This window comes from Hyla sarda, chromosome 4, assembly GCF_029499605.1.
Source record: "Hyla sarda isolate aHylSar1 chromosome 4, aHylSar1.hap1, whole genome shotgun sequence".
Lineage (NCBI taxonomy): Eukaryota > Metazoa > Chordata > Amphibia > Anura > Hylidae > Hyla > Hyla sarda.
Genome location: NC_079192.1, coordinates 360,724,798 through 360,750,860, shown reverse-complemented (window position 1 = coordinate 360,750,860; position 26,063 = coordinate 360,724,798). Strand labels below are relative to the sequence as shown.

The 26,063-nt window shown below is 47.2% G+C and overlaps 1 long non-coding RNA gene across 1 annotated transcript in view; it reads right to left on the bottom strand.

Moving 5' to 3' along the window:
* The window catches only part of LOC130267231 (uncharacterized), a 46,057-nt gene that overhangs the window by 4,490 nt on the left and 15,504 nt on the right, over positions 1-26,063 (bottom strand). The gene's annotated exons all lie outside the window — the stretch shown is intronic.

The following is a 26,063-nucleotide window of genomic DNA, read 5'->3' as shown; positions in this document are numbered from 1 at the left end:
CAAAGTTAAAACCCACATGGCGTTTTTCTTGGCGTTTTTTTCATTCTCATAGACTTCTATGGGAGGAAAACTCCAAGATTTTCCTGAAAAAACGCCAAAGTCTCAATAAGAGGTCATTTTTGAAAAACTGCCAAGGAGCCCAAAATAGCAGAAAAACACCAAAAGGATTTTAAAAAACACTATACTGAAAAACGCCAAGTGGACTATTGACTCGTAGCTAACATCTGGCTTCAGGAATTTTTGCCCCAAAAAAGTGGAAACCTAGCCTAAGAGTCTCCTCTGTCCTCCACTCGTTAGCTGTATTAATGGCACCTGTTTGAACTTGGTATCAGTATAAAAGACACCTGTCCACAACCTCAAACAGTCACACTCTAAACTCCACTATGGCCAAGACCAAAGAGCTGTCGAAGGACACCAGAAACAAAATTGTAGACCTGCACCAGGCTGGGAAGACAGCAAGCACCCTGGTGTGGTGAAAATAACTGTGGGAGCAATTATTAGAAAACGGAAAGCATGCAAGTCCACTGATAATCTCCCCCAATCTGGGCCTCCACGCAAGATTTCACCCTGTGATGTCAAAATGATCACAAGAACGGTGAGCAAAAATCCCAGAAGCACATCGGGGGACCTAGTGAATGACCTGCAGAGAGCTAGGACCAAAGTAACAAAGGCTACCATCAGTAATACACTACGCCGCCAGGGACTCAAATCATGTAGTGCCAGACGTGTTCCCCTGCTTAAGCCAGTACATGTCCGGGCCCATCTGAAGTTTGCTAGAGAGCATTTGGGTTATCCAGAACAGGATTGGCAGCATGTCATATGGTCAGATGAAACCAAAGTAGAATTTTTGGTAAAAACTCAAATCGTGTTTGGAGGATAAAGAATGCTGAGTTGCATCCAAAGAACACCATACCTACTGTGAAGCATGGGGGTGGAACCATCATGCTTTGTGGCTGTTTTTCTGCAAAGGGACCAGTACGACAGATCTGTGTAAGGGAAAGAATGAATGGGGCCATGTAGCGTGAGATTTTGAGTGAAAACCTCCTTCCATCAGCAAGGGTATTGAAGATGAAATGTGACTGGGTCTTTCAGCATGACAATGATCCCAAACACACCACCCGGGCAAGAAAGGAGTGGCTTCGTAAGAAGCATTTCAAGGTCCTGGAGAGGCCTAGCCAGTCTCCAGATCTCAACCCCATAGAAAACCTTTGGAGGGAGTTTAAAGTCCATTTTGCTTAGCGACAGCCCCAAAACATCACTGCTCTAGAGGAGATCTGCATGGAGGAATGCAACAGTATATAAAAATCTTGTGAACGGGCTTGGCACTGACTAAGATGGCCGCACATGAAGGACGCTCCCGCTCTGCTGGCCACAAAATCTACTTACAAACCCCTTGGTGACCCTGCTTTTCGATGGGGAGGCCGGGTCAAGAATTCTGCTGCTGCTACCCGGCTGATTTCCACGGCTCCTGGAGGCATCCTGCACTTCCTGCAGTCACCTCCGGCCTCGGCACCTTCCTCCCTTCCCGCCATTACGGGACCCATGCAGGGACCCATGTGTCTTCTCTCTGATGCTCTTAGTCTGGGTGTTCCCTGATTGACGTGGAACTTCCTCTCCTTGCTGTTTGCATTTTGTTATTGCATATTTTTATCGCTATTGTGATGTTGCATTTTTTGGTCACCAATGGTTTAGTTTTTTTCTTAGTCACCCTGTGTTCCTTTGTTGTGGCCTCGGAGTTGGGTGCCTGCCTTTTTCTTGGTTGTTCATTGGTGGTGTACTCCCATGTCCCCTCTTGAGGCCGTAGCAATGGACTGCCCATGCTTTGGTTCATGGTCCGCCCTGGTGGTCCTGGCCTCCGCATTGGCTTATTGGTCAATGGTTCTCTTATTTGTCCATTGCTGTTTCGTGTTTGTTTTTTGTTGTCCTGTCGGTTTATTGTCCGTTTGTTCGCCCTTGTGTCTGTCCTTGTTTCTTTTTTTGTCTTTTTCTTGCGTTAGGTTGCTCCTACTTGCTTCTCTTCCTTGAGACCCGGTTTCTACGGTTGCTGCCTCAACGCTTCACAGGGACCATTCTGGACTCTTTTGTGAGTATATTCCATCATAGTCATTTCTGCTTCCTTTACCATCCACCATGGTTAGGTGCGTCTCCCTGAATGTTAAAGGGTTGAACTCCCCCTCTAGGAGGCCTCTGCTTCAATGGGAGTTGGTTGAGCTGCGTGCTGATATAGTTTTTCTTCAGGGGACGCACTTTGACCATTCTGGATCCTTTCAGTTTCTCCATCATCTCTTTCCGCTAACATACTCTGCTGTCTCTGATAGGAAAACAGCTGGGGTTGCTATCTTGGTCTCTAGATCCTGCCCATTGCAAGTCTCTTCCTCCTTTCTGGATCCCCAGGGGCTTTATGTGGTGGTGGAGGGGGTCCTGGGTCGGGTCCCGCTACTGCTTTGTAATATTTATTACACCTCTAAAATCCCCTTTTTACGTAGAGTGCTGGCTAGGCTTCATAAATGCCCCTCCTCTGCCTGGTTGTTAGGGGGGGACTTTAATCTTATCTTTTCTCCATCTCTAGATTGCCATTCTCTCTCCGCTGCTCCTCCTACCCCCGCCCAGTTGCGCTTGGCTTCTATTTTCCGACGGGTTATACGGGTCTCTTTGTTATACGACATGTGGCGGATAAATCACCCGACGGACCATTCTTTTAGCTTTTATTCCCATCCCCATAAACTGCATACGCGCATAGACTACTTCTTTGGCAACCTCCGTATGGTTCGCATGCTCTCTGCCACCTCTCTTGAACCTATCTCCTGATCTGATCACTGCCCCATTATCCTCTCTTCCTCCCCTTCCTCTCTCCGGGCCTGCCATTGGCGACTGAATGATTCCCGGGAGTTGATACAGAAGTGTTTAACTGATTAATTCGCCACTAATGAGGGTTCAGTCTTTTCTCAGGCTATCCTCTGGGAAGCTCATAAGTCTGTGATACGTGGACATTGTATCGATATAGGTGCGCGACTTAAACGCGACACTCTGTCTCGCTCCCGGGAACTCCGCGCTTGCTTAGAGGCTCTCCTGCTATTTATGAGAAGGGAAATAAAGCACATACCATGTTAGCCAGGCGCCTGCGTGACCTGTTTCTCAATCCCCCTCTGCCTTGAAAGACTCTTCTGGTGTTACTCCCCGCTGATATTTCTCGCCTCTACACTAATCTTTACTCCCTACCCTCCCAGCTTCCGTCAGATCCGGTGGAGCGAGCAGCAGTTCTTGACTCTTATCTTTCCAGATGCGGCCTGCCTGCTTTGTCGGGGGGCAATCGGGAGGAACTCTTGGAGGTTCTGAAATCCCTACCTGCTGGTCGTTCTCCTGGCCCCGACGGCTTTATGTATTTGTACTACAAGACTTTTTCCTCTATCCTCATACCTAAGCTCATTCCTCTTTTCAACTCTTTTATGGAGGGGGAGGTGATCCCACAGTCTTTTTTTACACTCTTTTAGCACCTTGATACCTAAACCTGGTAAGGATCCTCATGATTGCTCTAGTTACCGACCTATTGCCCTTCTTAACTCAGATTTGAAACTGTTTTCTGAGGTGTTGGCAGTCAGACTTTGTTCTTTCCTCCCATCTCTTATCCATAAGGACCAGGTTGGGTTTATCCCCATCACCAGGAGGGTAATAGATCTCGTTGACTTAGTCAGTCGGAGGTCCGAACAGGCGTTACTCCTTAGCTTAGATGCCAAAGGCGTTTGATAGACTGGGGTGGCCGTTTCTTTTTGCTACCCTCCAGAAATTTGGTATTACAGGCAATTTCTTGACTGCACTTTGGGGTCTCTACTCCTCTCCTAATGCATCTCTCAAGCTGCCTCATGCTCCTTCTCCAACCTAATGGTACCCGTCAGGGCTGTCCATTGTCTCCTCTGGTTTTTGCCCTCTGCATTAAGCCGCCATGATTTGGGGGGATCCGGACATCACTGGCATTCCCTTACATGACTGGGAATTTAAGATTTGCTTATTCACTGATGTTCTTCTCACACTCTCCCGTCCTTTACTTTCTCTCCCTAACCTGCATAAAGCGCTACATGCCTATGGTGTGGTTTCTGGCTATAAGGTTAATCTCTCTAAATCAGAAGCACTCCCTCTAAATCTTCCCGTATCTCTCTCTACTCTCTTGCACTCCAACTATTCTTTTAAGTGGTCTCCTTCTGCTATCAAATATTTGGGGATTCATATTACTTCCCACTACTCCTCGCTTTACTCTAATAACTATCTTCCACTTTTTTGGGAACTTCATGTACTCCTGGAAAAGTGGCGTTCGCAGTACATCTTTTTTGGGCGTATTGCGGCGGTAAAAATGACAAACCTTCCAAAACTCCTTTATTTTTTCACGTGCCGCTGTCTGCCCTTTGTTCTTTTCAATTCGCTATTTTTTGTTTCATTTGGGATGGGAAGAGGAATAGACTCCCCATGTCTGTTATTATGGCTAGTAGGGCATGGGGGGGGGGGGGGGGGTCAAGCGGTCCCGGATGTGATTAAATACTATTGGGCTGCCCACCTGCGCCATCATTCAGCGTGGTCTTTTTACCATGCATACAGCCGTTGGATGGAGCTGGAATAGCTTTGGTTAGCCCCCATACACCCTAATACTCTTCTTTGGTCTCCTCCAGTGTCTACTGTCTCTCTTTCCCCTCTACTGGGCCCCATGACATTCTCTAAATATGTTTGGGGGTACTGCTCTGTGAAATTTAAACTGTTTTCCCCTTCCTCCCCTCTGTGTTCTTTCCTCTATCATCCTGACTTTTCTTCTGGTCTGTCTTCTGCTATGGAGCAGAAGTGGGGATCTCGGGCCTTTCTGTTGGGTGGATGTGGTAGACCCTCTCTCACATTCTCTCCTGCCCTTTGAACAATTGATGACTCGCTAGGATCTCCCCTCATCTGAGCGCTTTCACTATCTGCAGTTGTGGCATTATATGTCTTCCATGACTGGATCCACAGTGGTTTCTATGCCTACTGGATTCGAAAGATTGTGCCATGGTGGGCTTCAGGTGAGGGGTCTTCTCTCTAACATTTACTCCTTGCTTCTCCAACCTCCTAAGGAAGTCCCACCAACACATTGATACATGGGTCGCTGGGAGGCTGCTCTCAATACTACCATTACCCTTCCTCAGTGGCGGGTTATCTGGGAGAGGGCCTCTAAGGCTTCGATTTGTACAGCCTATAAGGAAACTCAGTATAAATTGATTATGGGGTGGTATCATACCCCAGAACTGTTGAATAGACTGAACCCTGACATCCCTCCTCAATGCTGGCATTGTGGGGTGGTGCTGGGTACAGTGTTCCATATATTCTCGTTGTGTCCTCTCTTAACGGAATAATGGAAAATGGTGCAGAGATTGCTGTGTGAAGCTTTGGGTGTGTTGGTCCCCCTAGACCCCCTTATTTATCTTCTCCATCTCTCTCACCCCACTTTGTCTAAGAAGCCCTTTAAGCTCTTCCAGCATATTGTTTTAGCCGCCAAGACCCTTGTTGCCAAGTACTGGAAGAGGACTCCCCCCAACCCCCCACCCCTGAGTCAGACCTGTTAACCCGTATATGTGAGAGAATCCTTGGAATTCCTGACAGCCTCTCTCAACAATTTTATCCCCTTATTCCTCTCTGTCTGGGAGCCCTGGGATTATTTCACAACCGATCTCTTTTTTCTCTTCCCTTTCCTTTCCCTTTCTTTCTTCATCCTCTCTATTCTGCCTTGTGTGGCTGTTGTGTGTTCGTCTTTGTTTACCTACTGTTTGTATTCCCCTCTCCTCTCCTCCCTTGTCTGTGGTTCTTGTGGCCTTATTACCTGTGTCTGTGGCAGCACGCTTGTTTGGCCATTTAGTGACTACAGTTGTGATTTTAAGTGTTTAATATTTTGGTCTTTTCAGGACTTCCTGAGCCGTGATTTGCCTGCCTTGGCCTTACCTTTTGCCTGTTTTCTTATTTGACGATTTTATGATTGTTTCTTTGATGATTGTTATTAGGCTTCGGCCCCTGTGATTTCATTGTATTTTGCCAACTGTCTTTGGGCTTCGGCCCCTGTGATATCATCTGTGTGTTTTTCTTATTTTTGGATTTGTGTGCATGAAAAATTCCTTAATAAAAATTATTTTAAAAAATAGAAAATCCGAGGAGGCAGGTAAAGCGATTTCACCGCGGCGGTCCCGAACAGCCCGACTGACTAGCCGGGATAGTTTCACTTTCACTTTAGAAGCGGCGGTCAGCTTTGACCGCCGCTTCTAAAGGGTTAATAGCGCACATTGCCGATGTGTGGTATTAGCCGCGGGTCCCGGCCATTGATGAGCGCCGGGACTGACGCGATGTGATGCGGGGTCGCAGCGCGACCCCGCTTCATATCGCGGGAGTCGGCGCAGGACGTAAATATCCTGCGTCGTTAAGGGGTTAAAAATCAGAAAATGTGATTTTATGGATTCTTTTTCTCATTATGTCTCCCATAGTTGAAGTGTACCTATGATGAAAATTACAGGCCTCTCTCATATTTTTAAGTGGGAGAACTTGCACAATTGGTGGCTATATAAGTGGAAATAATAAAAACTACAGATCACGGTGCAAACATTGAGCTCTCATACAGCACCATATATGGAAAAAAAAGTTATAGGTGATGAAAATAGGGCAATTTTAAACATACTTAGGCCATGTTCACACATCGGAACTTCCGTGAGATTCGGCTGCAGCAGAGTCTCGTTGAATTCAACGGGATTCTGCTGCCCTGTGCACATAATACATAAATAAATGTGTCAGAATAAAGAACATTTTAAATTTTTAACGTAAAGTGTACAGCTTTTGCAATACATTTTATGGTAAAATGAGTTGCAAAGAACAATTGGTTGCACAAAAAACAAGCCCTCATATGGGTCTGTAGATGGAAATATAAAAGTTATGGCTTTTAGGAGGCGAGGAGGAGAAACCACACCACTCTTCTCCTACACAGGTTTTGATAAATCTCATCCATAGAGAGCTGTCAATCACTCATAAAGCTGCTCACTTGACTACTTCGTCCAGGAGACTGTGACAGTGTAACTAGTTTTTAGTAGCTGCTCGTCTCAATGACTTAATGGACTCTTGTCTTTTCACCTTATTATGTGATTAGTTAAAGACTATTAGAATACAGCATTACAGTTTGAAAGTTAGAGTACCTGTCACCAAATAAAATTTAAATATAGTGTTAATTAGCAGACACTTTCCATTCACTTGCTTTAAAAATTATCAACATAAATATGTTTTAAATGGAATAGAAAAAACTGCCACTAGGTGGCTCTGTTCTGTTCCCTGCCACAATTAACTGGTTGTCGTTTAACGACGAGCCGGCTCGTCCCACAACAGCAACCAGTATATGGCGCAGGCTCCTGACTTGAGCCTGCACCATACCGGCCGGCCCCCAGCTGATTCTTGTAGCTGAGGGCTGCCGTTAATAGCTGACATGCAGAGATCACCGGTCCCTGGCGGCCCAGTGAGGTGGATGCCCACCACCCCGCAGCGAGATCGCGGAGAGGTGATCCACTGTGGAGGTAGCCAGAGGGCTTACCTCTCCTCTGGTGCTTGTCCCGGCTCTGTAATTGGCTGAACCAATGGTTCTATGGAACTATATTGATCTGTATGAGGAATCTACTGATTCCTCCTAAAAGTCCCCTAAGGCTAAGTTTCTACTTGTTTTTTCTTTTTTTTTGTGGCCCAAAAAAAAACAAGAAAAAAATGCCAGAAAAAAATGCCAAAGCATTTTCCTGTGTTTGGCGTTTTTTTTCTTGTGTTTTTTGCATTTGAGTGGAAATTGCATTTTTGGCCCCTTTGGTGTTTTTTTTTGGTACCCCCAAAAAAAAGGATGCAATAGTGAAGGAAAAAAAATGTACTGTATTTAACAAAATTTATATTTTTTATAACAAAATTTTAATAAATTTTTAATAAAGTGTGTGTGTTTCACTTTTTTTCCTCTCTGTTTATTACATTCTTTTTTAGGTAGTACTACTCCCAGCATGGAACAGACTATCCATGATGGAAGTAGTAGTACCTGTACCAATAGACATATCGCCCCGGGTGTCAGTCGTGACACCCGATGCAATCGTCCATAATATTGCAGAGATTAGGACCAGCTCTATACAGCGCTCGCGTCTCTGCACTATACTCCGGCTAGTAATGCGAATAGAACATCACTCATTCATATTTTCGATGGTTGCAGCAAATCCCCGCTCTCACATCATGTTCTATTCACATCACTGGCCGTAGTATAGTGCAGAGATGCGAGCGACGTATAGAGCCGCTCCATATCTCTGCAATAGATAGTCAAGAGTGATACCCGCTGTGATCTGTTCTTAACTGCAGGTACTACTACTCCCAACATGGAGCACACACTGCTCCATGCTGGGAGCTGTAGTACCTGCATTAATAGACAGATTGCAGTGAGTTTAACTTCTGATACCTTTTGCGATCTGTCTATTAATGCAGGTACTACATCTCCCAGCATTGAGCAGAGTGTACTCCATGCTGGGAGCTGTAGTACCTGTAGTTAAGGAAAGATCACAGCAGATGTCACTTCTGACACCCGTTGTGATCCTCCTGTATAATGTATAGATGCGGCCGGCCGGCCGCTCTTCTATGGTCCCCCGCACTGCCATAAATATACACCTATTCATATTTCCCACAAAGAGTTGTGATTGGCTGAAACCATCTGGCCAATCACAGCTCTCTGTGGGAAACATGAATAGGTGTATATATACGTAGTACTGGGCGGTATAAGGTTTTTTCCCTGCACAATATGAATTTTTCCCATACCGCAATACCAGTTGGACCCCCCCCCCCCCCCCGAATTAATGAATGAATTATCAGCCGCAGCGTGTGGTCCCCAATCATATGTGACCCGTGAGCGCTGTTTCCCCCCCCCAAATAATTAACATCTGCTGCGCTGTACTGTACTATCCGGTAACGGGGGAACGTAGGAGAGAAGCAGCAGAGAAGAAGCAGCAGCGCTCGCGGGTCACATGATGGGGGGGAACTGTTAAATACCGTGGAACCGCCATAATTTACAAAAATACACATTTTTGGTCATACCGCCCAGCTCTATTCTATATTTACGACAGTGCAGGGGACCATAGAAGAGTGGCTGGCCGCATCTATAAATTATACAGAAGGATCGCAACGGACCCGGGTGATCTGTCATTTAGTACAGGTACTACTGCTCCCATCATGGAACAGTGTGTTCCATGCTGGGAGTAGTAGTACTACCTAAAAAAAATGTAAAATTTTTGAAAAAAAAGTGAAAACCACACACTAAATTTTGATTATTGTTGGCTACATATTAGATCCCTATTTTAAAGATGTATTAAAATTTTGTTATAAAAAAGATACATTTCGTTAGATACAATTTTTCCTTCACTACTGTATCTTTTTAATATTTATTTTTAATGGTACCCTACAAATTTTTTATAGAAAAGGTATATCACTTCTTTGGATCGCTAAAGTCCAAAAAAGAATAAAAACTGCCAGCAAAAATGCAAAAGTTAAAACCCACATGTCGTTTGGGAGTGAGAGAAGTCTATGGGAGTAAAAAAAACACCAAAACGCAAAACGCTAAACTGAAAAACGCCAAGTGGAAAAAGAATTTTGTGATTTCTCATTGATTTACATCTGGCCGCAGCGTTTTTTGGCCAAAAAAAAACACCATGCGGCAGAATTAGCATTTTTTTGAAACTTAGCCTAAGGGGACTAAGGGGACTATTCTATTTTATGTTAGTGGTAAATTTTCATTGATACTTGCATCATTTCTTCCAAAATATGATGAAAATTTAGAATTTTTCTAACTGTGAAGCTCTCTGCTTGTAAGGAAAATGGACATCCCAAATAAATTATATATTGATTCACGTATACAATACAACTACTTTATGTTTGCATCATAAAGTTGACATGTTTTTACTTTTGGAAGACATCAGAGGGCTTCAAAGTTCAGCAGCAATTTTACAAATTTTCACAAAATTTTCAAAATTGGAATTTTTCAGGGACCAGTTCAGTTTTGAAGTGGATTGGAAGGGCCTTCATATTAGAAATACCCCTAAATGACCCCATTATAAAAACTGTACCCCTCAAAGTATTCAAAATGACAACTAGTGTGTTAACCCTTTAGGTGTTTCACAGGAATAGCAGCAAAGTGAAGGAGAAAATTAAAAATCTTAATTTTTTACACTCTCATTGTTACGCCTAGCGCTCCGGGTCCCCGCTCCTCCCCGGAGCGCTTACGGCGTCTCTCTCCGCAGCGCCCCGGTCGGTCCCGCTGACCGGGAGCGCTGCACTGTCATGGCCGTCGGGGATGCGATTCGCACAGCGGGACGCGCCCGCTCGCGAATCGCATCCCAGGTCACTTACCCGTCCCGGTCCCCTGCTGTCATGTGCTGGCGCGCGCGGCTCCGCTCTCTAGGGCGCGCGCGCGCCAGCTCCCTGAGACTTAAAGGGCCAGTGCACCAATGATTGGTGCCTGGCCCAATTAGCTTAATTGGCTTCCACCTGCTCCCAGACTATATCTGATCACTGCCCCTGCACTCCCCTGCCGGATCTTGTTGCCTTAGAGCCTAGTGAAAGCGTTACTGTGATTGTCCATACTGTGTACTTGACCTCCTGCTATTGCCTTATTGACTACGATTCTTGCTGCCTGCCCCGACCTTCTGCTACGTCCGACCTTGCTTCTGTCTACTCCCTTGTACCGCGCCTATCTTCAGCAGTCAGAGAGGTTGAGCCGTTGCTAGTGGATACGACCTGGTCACTACGGCCGCAGCAAGACCATCCCGCTTTGCGGCGGGCTCTGGTGAATACCAGTAGTGACTTAGAACCGGTCCACTAGCACGGTCCACGCCAATCCCTCTCTGGCACAGAGGATCCACCTCCTGCCAGCCGGCATCGTGACAGTAGATCCGGCCATGGATCCCGCTGAGGTTCCCCTGCCAGCTATCTCTGACCTCACCACGGTGGTCGCCCAGCAATCCCGACAGATCGCCCATCTAACCCACCAGCTGTCGGAAGTGTCCACCATGGTGCAGCAACTTCAGTCGCAACTTCTGCCTCTGCTACAGCAGCAACCATCTCCTCCGCCAGCTCCTGCACCTCTTCCGCAGCGAGTGGCCACTCCTCGCCTCCGCTTGTCCCTGCCGGACAAATTTGATGGGGACTCTAAGTTTTGCCGTGGCTTTCTTTCACAATGTTCCCTGCACTTGGAGATGATGTCGGACCAGTTTCCTACTGAAAGGTCTAAGGTGGCTTTCGTAGTCAGTCTTCTGTCTGGGAAAGCTCTGTCATGGGCCACACCGCTCTGGGACCGCGATGACCCCGTCACTGCCTCTGTACACTCCTTCTTCTCGGAAATTCGAAGTGTCTTTGAGGAACCTGCCCGAGCCTCTTCTGCTGAGACTGCCCTGCTGAACCTGGTCCAGGGTAATTCTTCCGTTGGCGAGTACGCCATACAATTCCGTACTCTTGCTTCTGAACTATCCTGGAATAATGAGGCCCTCTGCGCGACCTTTAAAAAAGGCCTATCCAGCAACATTAAAGATGTTCTGGCCGCACGAGAAATTCCTGCTAACCTGCATGAACTCATTCATCTAGCCACTCGCATTGACATGCGTTTTTCTGAGAGACATCAAGAGCTCCGCCAGGAAAAAGACTTAGATCTCTGGGCACCTCTCCCACAGTCTCCGTTGCAATCTACGCCTAGGCCGCCCGCCGAGGAGGCCATGCAAGTGGATCGGTCTCGCCTGACCCAGGAGGAGAGGAATCGCCGTAGGGAGGAAAATCTTTGTCTGTACTGTGCCAGTACCGAACATTTCTTGGTGGATTGCCCTATCCGTCCTCCACGTCTGGGAAACGCACGCTCGCACCCAGCTCTCGTGGGTGTGGCATCTCTTGATTCAAAGTCGGCTTCTCCACGTCTCACGGTGCCCGTGCGGATTTCTCCTTCAGCCAACTTCTCCCTCTCAGCCGTGGCCTGCTTGGACTCTGGTGCCTCTGGGAATTTTATTCGTGATTCCTTGGTGAATAAATTCCGCATCCCGGTGACCCGTCTCGTCAAGCCACTCTACATTTCCGCGGTCAACGGAGTCAGGTTGGATTGCACCGTGCGTTACCGCACGGAGCCCCTCCTAATGTGCATCGGACCTCATCAAGAAAAAATTGAGTTTTTGGTCCTCTCCAATTGCACTTCCGAAATTCTCCTTGGACTACCCTGGCTTCAACACCATTCCCCAACCCTGGATTGGTCCACAGGGGAGATCAAGAGCTGGGGTACCTCTTGTTTCAAGGACTGCCTTAAACCGGTTCCCAGTACTCCCTGCCGTGACCCTGTGGTTCCCCCTGTAACCGGTCTCCCTAAGGTCTTTATGGACTCTGCCTGCCATAAGAAGTGCCTCTCCCCCCCTCCCAGTCCAGTCAGGCAAGCCTCGGTGCCTCCTCATGGCCCCCGTCCTGGTGTCACACTGCCCCGTGCCAGGCCTCGCCCTCTGCCCTCCCTCCCCATTCCCACTCCTGCTGTACTGCCTGCCGTTGAGGAAACCCTCCATTCTTTCCCGGTGTCCTCATCCCAGGGGAGGCAGTTACCGGACAAAGAGAAGGGGAGACCTAAGGGGGGGGGGTACTGTTACGCCTAGCGCTCCGGGTCCCCGCTCCTCCCCGGAGCGCTTACGGCGTCTCTCTCTCCGCAGCGCCCCGGTCGGTCCCGCTGACCGGGAGCGCTGCACTGTCATGGCCGTCGGGGATGCGATTCGCACAGCGGGACGCGCCCGCTCGCGAATCGCATCCCAGGTCACTTACCCGTCCCGGTCCCCTGCTGTCATGTGCTGGCGCGCGCGGCTCCGCTCTCTAGGGCGCGCGCGCGCCAGCTCCCTGAGACTTAAAGGGCCAGTGCACCAATGATTGGTGCCTGGCCCAATTAGCTTAATTGGCTTCCACCTGCTCCCAGACTATATCTGATCACTGCCCCTGCACTCCCCTGCCGGATCTTGTTGCCTTAGAGCCTAGTGAAAGCGTAACTGTGATTGTCCATACTGTGTACTTGACCTCCTGCTATTGCCTTATTGACTACGATTCTTGCTGCCTGCCCCGACCTTCTGCTACGTCCGACCTTGCTTCTGTCTACTCCCTTGTACCGCGCCTATCTTCAGCAGTCAGAGAGGTTGAGCCGTTGCTAGTGGATACGACCTGGTCACTACGGCCGCAGCAAGACCATCCCGCTTTGCGGCGGGCTCTGGTGAATACCAGTAGTGACTTAGAACCGGTCCACTAGCACGGTCCACGCCAATCCCTCTCTGGCACAGAGGATCCACCTCCTGCCAGCCGGCATCGTGACACTCATGTTCTTGCAGACCCAGTTTTTTATTTTTACAAGGGGTAAAAGGAGAGAAACCACCCTAAAATTTGTAACCCAATTTCTCTTGAGTAAGGAGGTGCACTAGAGGGCTCAGAAGGGAAGGAGTGAAAATGGGATTTTGGAGAGTGAGTTTTTCTGAAATGGTTTTTGGGGTCATGTCACATTTAGGAAGCCCCTATGGTGCCAGAACAGCAAAAAAAAAAACACATGGCATATTATTTTGGAAACTACACCCCTCAAGAAACGTAACAAGGGGTACAGTGAGCCTTAAAGGAGAACTCCGGAATATAAAAATTGTCGCCCATACTGCCGGCAGTAAAAAAATAAAGATGTACATACCTTCCTCCACTCCCCCGGGGCCTCCGGTAACCGGCTCCGGTCTCCGCCGCGATCCACTTCCTGGTTGCCGGTGGTCGGATGAATCAACCAATCACCAGCCGCAGCGCAGTCCGACTCGGCCGGCTATAGGCTGAGCCACAGTGTGAAAACGCTTTAGGACACAAAATTCTTCACTACACCAGCACCTGCGCCCGGGGCCGAAAACGTGACACTGCCGCTCAGCCTATCGCCAGCCGAGTCGGACTGCACTGCGGCTGGTGATTGGCTGATTCATCCGACCACCGGCAACCAGGAAGTGGATTGTGGTGGAGACCAAAGCCGGGTTCCTGGAGGCCCCGGGGAGCGAAGGAAGGTATGTACATCTTTATTTTTTTACTGCCGGCACTATGGGGGATAATTTTTATGTTCCTGAGTTCTCCTTTAACACCCCACAGGTGTTTGACGACTTTTCGTTAAAGTTGGATGTGTAAAAAAATAATCTTTTTTCACAAAAATTTTTCCCCAAATTTTACATTTTTACAACGGTAATAGGAGAAAATGTCCCCCAAAATTTGTAACCCCATCTCTTCTGAGTATGGAAATACCCCATGTGTGGATGTCAAGTGCACTGTGGGCGCACTACAATGCTCAGAAGAGAAGGAGTCACATTTGGCTTTTGGAAAGCACATTTTACTGAAATGGTTTTTAGGGGGCATGTCACATTTAGAAAGCCCCTATGGTGCCAGAACTGTAAAAAACCTCCCACATGGCATACTATTTTGAAAACTGCACCCCACAAGGAACAAAACAAGGGGTAGAGTGAGCCTTAACACCCCACAGTTCAAATGTGTAAATGAAAATTTTTTTTCCCTAAAATGCTCTTCTGGCACACTACAATGCTCAGACGAGAAGGCGCGCCATTGAGCTTTTGGAGAGAGAATTTGGTTGGAATAGAAGTCGGGGGCCTAGTGCATTTAAAAATTCCCCCGTGGTGCCAGAACAGTGGACCCCCCACATGTGACCCCATTTTGGAAACTACAGCCCTCACAGAATTTAATAAGGGGTGCATAGAGCATTTACACTCCATTGGCGTTTGGCAGATCTTTGGAACAGTGGGCTGTGCAAATGAAAAATTACATTTTTCATTTTCACGGACCACTGTTACAAAAATCTGTCAGACACCAGTGAGGTGTAAATGCTCACTGTACCCCTTATTACATAATTTGAGGGGTGTAGTTTCCAAAATGGGGTCACATGTGTGTGGGGAGGGGGGGTGGATCCATTGTTCTGGCACTATGGGGGCATTGTAAACACATGTGGCCTTCAATTCCGGACAAATTTTTCCCTCCAAAAGCCCAATAGCGCTCCTTCTCTTCTGAGCACTGTAGTTCGCCCGCAGAGCACTTTGCATCCACATATGGGGTATGTTCTTACTCAGAAGAAATGGGGTTACAAATTTTGGGGGGGATTTTTTTCCTATTTTTCCCTTGTGAAAATGAAAAATTTAGGATAACACCTGCATTTTAGTTAAAAAAAATGTTTTTTCATTTTCCCATCCAACTTTAACGAACATTTGTCAAACACCTGTGGGGTGTTAAGGCTCACTATACCCCTCAAATGTACATAGTGCGCTCTCACTCCTGAGTCTTGTTGTGGTTGAGCATGCGCAAAGCATTTTACGCCCACATATGGGGTATTTCCATACTCAGGAGAAATTGGGTTACAAATTTTGCGCCTCTTTTTTCCTTTTACCTCTTGTGAAAATAAAAAGTATGGGGCAACACCAGCATGTTTTTGTAAATAGTTTTATTTTTTTACACTGATGTAGACCCCAATTTTCATAAGGGGTAAAAGGAAAAAAAAAAAGCCCCCCAAAATTTGTAACGCAATTGCTCTCGAGTACGGAATACCCCATATGTGGCACTAAATTGTTTCTTTGAAATACAACAGGGCTTCGAAGTGAGAGAGCGCCATGCGCTTTTGAGGACTAAATTAGGGATTGCATAGGGGTGGACATAGGGGTATTCTATGCCAGTGATTCCCAAACAGGGTGCCTCCAGCTGTTGCTAAAATCCCAGCATGCCTGGGCAGTCAGTGGCTGTCCGGAAATGCTGGGAGTTGTTGTTTTGCAACAGCTGGAGGCTCTGTTTCGGGAACACTTCCGTACGATACATTTTTCATTTTCATTGGGGTACAGTGTAAGGGGGTGTATATGTAGTGCTTCACCCTTTATTTTGTGTTAATGTAGTGTAGTGTCTTTAGGGTACATTCACACGGGCAGGGGTTTACGGTGAGTTTCCCGCTAGGAGTTTGCGCTGCGATGGAAAATTTGCTGCAGCTCAAACTTGAAGCAGGAAACTCACTGTAAACCCGCCCGTGTGAATGTACCCTGTACATTCACTTGGTGGTGGTGGTGGTGATGGGGGAGGGCAAACCTCCAGCTGTTGCAAAACTACAACTCCCAGCATGCACTAACAGACCATGCATGCTGGGAGTTATACTTTTGCAACAGCTGGAGGCACGCTGGTTGGAAAACCTTCAGTTAGGTTCTGTTACCTAACTCAGTTTTTTATAACCAGCGTGCCTCCAGCTGTTGCAAAACTACAACTTCCAGCATGTACTGATGGTCGTATAACTACATCTCCCAGCATGCCCTACAACAGTTGGACGTACGCAACTACCACTCCCAGCATGGTGAGACAGCCGTTTACTGTTCGTGCATACTGGGAGTTGTAGTTTTTGCGTGATCTAGAGGGTCACGGTTTAGAAACCACCGCACTGTGATCACTAAACTGTGGCCCTCCAGATGTTGCAAAATTACAAATCCCAGCATGCCCCGACAGCAAACTGCAGTGTGGGCATGCTGGGAGTTGTAGTTTTGCAACATTTGGAGGGCTACAGTTTAGAGACCACTGTATCGTGGTCTCCAAACTGTAGCCCTCCAGATGTTGCTAGGTAACAGCTCAGCGGCTTCCGTAGAATCGCAGCACCAGGGAGCCGCACGTCATCGCCGCCCGCCGCCGTTCGCTGCTGGTAAGTGACCCCTGGCATCGGTCACCGCTGGTACCCCCGTTCTGCCCACACTACAGTGGGTCGGCAGAGCGGGGGAACCCAACTTTCACCCCCCTTGCCCCCGATCAGCTAATGGTCGGTTGCTTCTGACAGACCAATAGCAGGGATAGGAGGGGTGGCACCCCTGCCACCTCACTCCTATTCTTTCAGGGGGATCTTGGACACCCCTGATTCCCCTTATTTTCCGGGTCACCGGAGACCCGTATGACCTGGAATCGGCGCAGATTGCCGGTCTGATCCGGCGATCGCCGACATGGGGGGCGGTCTCAGGACCTCCCTGGGTGATGTGCCAAGATGCCTGCTCAATGATTTCAGCAGGCATCCCGGTCCGGCGGGGACCAGAGAAATGCAGTGGTTAAAGGGTACCTATCATATCACAGAAGAAAAAAAAAGTTATATGTTACTCAGTACCTCAGTATGTGTCTAGCTTCTGTATTTCTTTTAAAATCAGCTTATATTACTTCACACTGAATTTCTGACTCTTTTCAGGCAGGGGGCGTGTCCCTCTCGTGCTCTTACTGTACATGATTTAATGGGGTACTCTGGTGGAAAAAAAAAATGTTTTTAAATCAACTGGTGCCAGCCAGAAAGTTAAACAGATTTGTAAATTACTTCTATTCAAAAATCTTAATCTTTCCAGTACTTATTAGCTGCTGAATACTACAGAGGAAATTCTTTTCTTTTTGGAACACAGAGCTCTCTGCTGAATCACAAGCACAGTGCTCTCTGTTGTCCGTTTTAAGAACTGTCCAGAGTAGGAAAAAATCCCCATAGCAAACATATGCTGCTCTGGACAGTTCCTAAAATGTACAGAGATGTCAGCAGAGAGCACTGTGCTCGTGATGGCAGCAGAGAGCAGTGTGTTTCAAAAAGAAAAGAGTTTTCTCTGTAGTATTCAGCAGCTAATAAGTACTGAAAGGATTAAGATTTTTTAATAGAAGTAATTTACAAATCTGAATTCAAGTAGAGAAGACAGAAATGGTCGCATATCCACAAATTGTATTTTGATCTAATTGTTTCTCAGCATAAATTCAAAAACTAACAGGTTGTTAGTATACATTTTGATCAAAAGGTACAAGCCCACTCGCCACGTCAAGGCCCACTATTTAGAGTGGGTCCCTAACGTCCCAAGCATAAAATGGCACAGCACTGTTCGGTGACCACCACTGCCGCAGCACCAGTGCCCACAGGGGGAACAACCCTCTGGCAGAGCGGCCCCAATGCCACTCAAACCAGTTTGACGTTAGGGACCCACTCTAAATAGGTGGCCTTGACGTGGCGAGTGGGCTTGTACCTTTTGATCAAAATGTATACTAACAACCTGTTAGTTTTTGAATTTATGCTGAGAAGCAATAAGATCAAAATACAATTTGTGGATGTGTGACAATTTCTGTCTTCTCTACTTGAATTCAATTTACAAATCTGTTTAACTTTCTGGCACCAGTTGATTTAAAAAAAAAAAAAAAGTTTTCCACTGTGGTACCCCTTTAACTGTGTGTCACTGTAACCCTTTCCTCTCTGGTTTTATGCTGCACGTTACACAGAGAGGAAGAAGGATTACTGGAGTTTGCTTGCTGTTCTCCTTATACACTATGTAGTAGAGCCCTGCACGGGACTGCTCCAGTCCGCTCCCGATGATTTTTTTGTCCAATGCCACCCACTAACAGGAATGTACAGACACTAGGGTACAATGCTCTGCACATACTCCCCATGTATAACAGTGTGTGTAGTACACACACTGCTATACATGGGGGTATGTGTAGAGCATTGCACCCTAGTGTTTGTACAGATGTGAATAGCAGTGACTGTGCAGACTCAGAGGCCCTAGGTCACTGACCGATGCAATGCTCTGCACATACCCCCACCTATATAGGAATGTACACACACACAGTTATACACATGGGAGGTATGTGCAGACTGCAGAGCATTGCACCCTAGGGTCTGTAGACAACACTAGGGTGCAATGCTCTGCAGTGCACTTACCCCATGTGAATAGCAGTGCAGACAGAGGCCCTGGCTGGGAGGATCACCGACGGATGCAGTAACTTACATACCCAGCCAGGGCCGCAGCACAGCGCACTGTGTGTGTGAATTGTGAGTAACATTGGTGGCAGCTCTAACCTACCAGGCCGGCGGGAGAAGATAGAGTACAGAGTAGACGATCCTCCAGGGTAGGCTGAGCGCGCAACAACATGCCAGTGGAGTGGCAGCAGGGGGAGTAGAGAGGACTGGGAGGAGCACTGTGAGACAGTCACTGAGTTGGACTTATATTGAGGCTGCCATGGTAATCTCATTACTATTGGGGTGACACACTGTAACAAACCTCCTCCCCATGTAATCTCATTACTACTGGTGTGACACACTGTAACAAACCTCCTCCTCATGTAATCTCATTATTAATGGGGTGACAAACTGTAACAAACCTCCTCCTCATTTAATCTCCTTACTAATGGGGTGACACACTGATAACATGCAGTAATACCCCCTTTCTCATGCCATCTCCTTACTACTGGGCTGGCACAATGTAACAAGCCTCCTCCTCATGACATCTTTTTTTTACTACTGAGGTGCACATTGTAACAAATCCCCTCCTCTTGCCATTTCCTTACTACTGGGCTGGCACATTTTAACAAACCCCCTCCCTATCTCCTTACTACTGGTGTACATGCTGCTGTATGAGGTAGAACATGCTGTCACACTTGTTCTCCTTCTTCTCCTCTATGGTTTGGATGGAGCTGTGCACTGAATGCAGAGAGCTGAGGAGGTGTGAGGGGGTGTAGCCTCCTCTCAGCCAATCACAGCAGCTCACTCACTGTCTGCTTTCCCCACCTCTCTGTGTTAGGAGATCTTCACACAGGGAGCACACAGGTTTATAAAGTCTCCCCCTCTCACTTCCTGTATTCTGACTGAGAGCTGATGTTGCTAATGTCGGAAAGACCATAGTAACAGGCTGGAGACATTTTATGAGGACCTCTAGTGGCCACTTTTATAGGAGCAATGGAACAAACTGGAAAACTATTTATGAAATAGTATTAAAGATATACTTATTTTCTATGGCTCTATTATTTTTAAAAATATAGTTTTGGTGATGCTGTTCATTTAACCCATTAAAGGAGAACTCAAGAATATAAAAATTGTCGCCCATACTGCCGGCAGTAAAAAAATAAAGATGTACATACCTTCCTCCGCTCCCCCGGGGCCTCCGGTAACCGTCTCCGGTCTCCGCCGCGATCCACTTCCTGGTTGCCGGTGGTCGGATGAATCATACTGCGCTCAGCCAATCACCAGCCACAGTGAGTCTGACTCGGCGGGCGATAGGCTGTGCAGCAGTGTGAAAACGCTTCAGGACACAAAATTCTTCACTACACCGGCACCTGCGGCAGGGGCCGAAAACGTCACACTGCCGCTCAGCCTATCGCCGGCCGATTCGGACTTCGCTGCGGCTGGTGATTGGCTGAGCGCAGTATGATTCATCCGACAACCGGCAACCAGGAAGTGGATCGCGGCGGAGACCGGAGCCGGGTATGAACATCTTTATTTTTTTTACTGCCGGCACTATGGGGGACAATTTTTATGTTCTGGAGTTCTCCTTTTACCCCTTAAGGACAAGGCCATTTTACACCTTAAAGGGTAGCTCCCACCATCATTTGTTTTTCTGTCCCTGCCTATTACCCATCTATCCCTAACCCCCTCCTTGCCTTTAATTTTTTTTTTTCCATATTAAAAATGCTTTTTTGTCTGCCTGGTAGCGTGCTCACTACCAGGCACACTTCCCCAGCAGGCACCACGTCACTGATGCCTGCTGGGGCCGGCACTTCCGCCCATAGCTCACCTATACAGGGTGCCATCAGCTGTTTCTCCACTGCAACTCCCAGCTTGCCCTGACATCTATTGGCTGTCAGGGCATGCTGGGAGTTGTAGTGGGGAAACAACTGGAGGCCCCCTGTATAGGTGAACACCGGAGCACATACCGCTCCCCGCCGCGCAGACCGCCGCGCAGACCGCAACCTCCCCCCCGTCGCGCCGCTCAACTCACTCCCCCTCCCCCTTAGTTCACCCAGAGTACCCCCTCCCCGCCGCGCAGCCCGCAACCCGGCCCCGCCGCTCCGCTCAACCCACTCCCCCTCAGTTCACCTATTCAGGGCATGCTGGGAGTTGTAGTGGGGAAACTGGAGGCATACTGTATAGGTGAAGAGTACACATAATACTTTCATGTATACATAATACAGTGAACATAATACTTTACCTTGTCCCCGAGCCTGCTCGCGTCCGCTTCCTTCAAAGCGCTCGCTCCCGCCTGTCTGATTGACAGACGGGAGCGAGCACAGCAGTGATTGAATTTCAACTCGTTGCCAGGCTTCAACGAGTTGAAATTCAGTTGTGACGTCACTGCTGAATGCATTTGGCCACTAGGAGGGCGACCCCTAGTGGCCGAATTTAAAAGTGATTTTAAACTGTTTTAAAATCACTTTTTTTTTTATTAAACTATATTAGAGATATGTTGTAGTACTCAATTACTACAACATATCAATTTTTTGTTTTCATGACAGTGCCCATTTAAGGACCAGAGCATTTTTTGCAATACTGACCACTGTCACTTTAAACATTAATAAATCTGGAATGCTTTTACTTATCATTCTGATTCTCAGATTGTTTTTTCGTGACATATTCTACTTTAACATAGTGGTAAATTTTTGTGGTACCTTGCATCTTTTCTTGGTGAAAAATCCTCAAATGTAATGAAAAAAATGAAAATTTTGCATTTTTCTAACTTTGAAGCTCTCTGCCTGTAAGGAAAATGGATATTCAAAATAAACTTTTTTTTGGTTCACATATACAATATGTCTTCTTTATGTTTGCATCGTAAAATATATGAGTTTTTACTTTTGGAAGACACCAGAGGGCTTCAAATTTCAGCAGCAATTTTTACATTTTTCACAAAATTTTCAAACTCACTATTTTTCAGTGACCAGTTCAGTTTTGAAGTGGATTTGAAGGGTCTTAATCTTAGAAATACCCCACAAATGACCCCATTATAAAAACTGCACCCCCCCAAAGTATTCAAAATGACATTCAGTAAGTGTTTTAACCCTTTAGGTGTTTCACAGGAATTGCAGCAAAGTGAAGGAGAAAATTCAAAATCTTCATTTTTTACACTCTTGTAGACCCAATTCTTGTAGACCCAATTTTGAATTTTTACAAGGGGTAAAAAGGAGAACATTGTATTTGTAACTTGTATTTGAAACCCAATTTCTCTCGAGTAAGGACATACCTCATATGTCTATGTAAATTGTTCGGCGGGCGCAGTAGAGGGCTCAGAAAGGAAGGAGCGACAAATGGTTTTTGGGGGGCATGTTACCTTTAGGAAGCCCCTATGGTGCCAGAACAGCAAAAAAAAACACATGGCATACCATTTTGAAAACTAGACCCCTCGGGGAACATAACAAGGGGTAAAGTGAACCTTAATACCCCACAGGTGTTTCACGACTTTTGCATATGTAAAAAAAAAATTTTTTTACCTAAAATGCTTGGTTTCCCAAAAATTTAACATTTTTAAAAAGGTAATAGCAGAAAATACACACCAAAATTTGAAGCCCAATTTCTCCTGATTCAGAAAACATCCCATATGGGGGTGAAAAGTGCTCTGATGGCGCACTACAGGTCTCAGAAGAGAAGGAGTCCCATTTGGCTTTTTGAAAGCAAATTTTGCTCTGGGGGCATGCCACATTTAGAAAGCCCCTATGGTGCCAGAACAGCAAAAAAAAAAAACCACATGGCATACTATTTTGGAAACTAGACCCCTTGGGGAACGTATCAAGGGGTAATGTGAACATTTATACCGCACAGGTGTTTCACGACTTTTGCAAAAGTAAAAAAAAAAAAGAAAATTTTTAAGAAGGGTAATAGCAGAAAATACCCCCCAAAATTTGTAACACAATTTCTCCCGAGTACGGCGATACCCCATATGTGACCCTAAACTGTGACCCTGGTGCCTCCAGCTGTTGTAAAACTCCCAGCATGCCTGGACAGTCAGTGGCTATCTGGCAATACTGGAAGTAGTTGTTTTGCAACAGCTGGAGGCACCGTTTTGGAAACAGTGGCGTACCAGACGTTTGTAATTTTTATTGGGCAGGGGAGGGGGGCTGTGTGGCGGTATGTTTATATGTAGTGTTTTTTACTTTTTATTTTATTGTGTGTTAGTATAGTGTAGTGTAGTGTTTTTAGGGTACAGTTGCACAGGCGGGGGTTCACAGTAGTTTCTCGCTGGCAGTTTGAGCTGCGGCAGAAAATTTGCCGCAGCTCAAACTTGCAGCCGGATACTTACTGTAAACCTCCGCCAATGTGAGTGTACCCTGTACATTCACATTGGGGGGGGGGGGAGGTGGAAGAAACATCCAGCTGTTGCAAAACTACAACTCCCAGCATGTACGGTCTATCAGTGCATGCTGGGAGTTGTAGTTTTGCAACAGCTGGAGGCACACTGGTTGTGAAACACCGAGTTTGGTAACAAACTCAGTGTTTTGCAACCAGTGTGCCTTCAGCTGTTGCAAAAGCTACAACCCCCAGCATGTACATACAGTGGAAGGGCATGCTGGGACTTTTAGTTATGCAACAGCTGGAGGCATACTACTTTGGCTGGGGATTGTAGTTATGCAACAGCTGGAGACACACTGGTTTGCTACTTAACTCAGTGTTTCACAACAGCTGTTGCAAAACTACAACTCTCAGCAGTCACCGACAGCCAACGGGCATGCTGGGAGTTGTAGTTATGCAACCAGCAGATGCACCCCTACAACTCCCAGCATGCACTTTAGCTGATTGTGCAAGCTGGGAGTTGTAGTTATACAACAGCTGAAGGTACACTTTTCCATAGAAAAAATGTGCCTCCAGCTGTTGCAAAACTATAAGTCCCAGCATGCCCATAAGGGAATGCTGGGAGTTGTGGTGGTCTGCCTCCTGCTGTTGCATAACTACAGCTCCCAGCATGCCCTTTTTTCATGCTGGCAGCTGTTGCTAAGCAACAGCAGGAGGCTGTCACTCACGTCCAACTGTTGATCCACGCCGCTTCAGGTCAGTCCCTCGCCGCCGCTCCTGGGGCCCCGAGCTGCCGGGGTCCTCTTCCCGCACCCGATCACGTCCTCCGGAAGAGGGGCGGAGCGGGTTGCGGGAGTGACACCCGCAGCAGGTGCCCTGATTGGTCGGCTGGTAAACAGGCCGATGAATCAGGGCGATCGTGAGGTGGCACCAGTGCCACCTCACCCCTGCTGGCTATGGCTGTTCGGAGACCTGATTGACCCGGAATCCACCGCAGATCGCTGGGCTGAATTGTTCAGCGATCTGCGGCCATCGCCAACATGGGGGGTCATCATGACCCCCCTGGGCGATATGCCGCGATGCCTGCTGATCGATATCAGCAGGTATCGGGCACCGGGTCCGCTCCAGCTGGCTGCGAGGGGCCGGGAATGGACAGGACGTACTCCTACGTCCTCGGTCCTTAAGGACTTAGAAATTTTTTGCGCCGTGATCTGAAGTTTTTAGGGATACCATTTTTGCATTGATAGGACTTATTGATTTTTCATGATATAAAAAGTGACCAAAAATGCACCCTGTACATTCACATTGGGGGGGGGGGGGAAGAAACATCCAGCTGTTGCAAAACTACAGCTCCCAGCATGTATGGTCTATCAGTGCATGCTGGGAGTTGTAGTTTTGCAACAGCTGGAGGCACACTGGTTGTGAAACACCGAGTTTGGTAACATCATGACCCCCCTGGGCGATATGCCGCGATGCCTGCTGATCGATATCAGCAGATATCGGGCACCGGGTCCGCTCCAGCTGGCTGAGAGGGGCCGGGAATGGATCGGTCCTTAAGGACTCGGAATTTTTTTGCAGAATTTTTTAGGGATACCATTTTTGCATTGATAGGACTTATTGATTTTTCATGATATAAAAAGTGACCAAAAATGCACTATTTTGGACTTTGGAATTTTTTTGCGCGTATGCCATTGACCGTGCGGTTTAATTAACAATATATTTTTATAATTTGGACATTTCCGCATGCGGTGATACCATATATGTTTATTTTTATTTACACAGTTTTTTTTTTTATGGGAAAAGGGGGGTGATTCAAACTTTTAATAGGGAAGGGGTTAAATGATCTTTATTCACTTTTTTTTTGCAGTATTATAGCTCCCATAGGGACTTATAACACTGCACACACTGATCTTTTACATTGATCAGTGGTTTCTTATAGGAAGCCAGTGATTGATGATTCTGCCGCTTGACTGCTCATGCCTGGATCTCAGGCACTGAGCAGTCATTCGGAGATCGGACAGCGAGGAGGCAGGTAGGGATCCTCCCGCTGTCCTGTAAGCTGTTCAGGATGCCGCAATTTCGCTGCGGCTATCCCGAACAGCTCCCTGAGCTAACCGGCATGCTTTCACTTTAGACGCGGCGTTCAACTTTGAACGCCGCGTCTAAAAGGTTAATAGCGCGCGGCACCGCGATCAATGCCGCACGCTATTAGCCACGGATCCCGGCCGTTGTTAGAGGCCGAGCCCGACCCGTGGCCCCGCGTTATAGATCGGGAGCGGACTCCTGACGTACGCGTACGTCATGGGTCCTTAAGAGGTTAAGGAAAAACACGTGGTCCTTAAGGGGTTAAAGGAAAACTGTCAGCCTTTTCACCCAGACAAAACCCAATACACTGGGTGTGGGTGAACTTAAATATGTCCAGTAGGTCCTGAGATATGTCCGCACTGAAGTGGGGTCACAGACAATAAATATGTACATTGAGCCAGTGAAGCCCCGCCCCTGCACACAATTCACTATATTTAGTAGAGGATCCTCTGGGGGACATATTTCATGACCTACTGGACATATTTAAGTAAGTGACCCCTCTTTGGACTTCTGTTCACCCACACTATTGGGGAGATTGATCAAAACCTGTCAAAAGAAAAAGTTGCTGAGTTGCCCATAGTAACCAATCAGATCACTTCTTTCATTTTGCAGAGATCTTGTTGAAAATGAAAGAAGCAATCTGATTGGTTGCTATGGGCAGGCATCCCATGGCAATGCCTAGGTGGGTCATGAGACTCCCCCATGTCGGCGATCGCCACAAATCGCTGGTCAATTCAGACCGGCAATTTGCGGGGATTCCGGGCCAATGGGGTCACTGGTGACCCCATCGCCCGGAAAATAACAATGAGGAGCTGTCTCCATGCTGAAGGATAGGAGTGAGGTGGCAGTGCTGCCATGTCCTCCTATCCCCTGCCATTGGTCAATCAGGCTG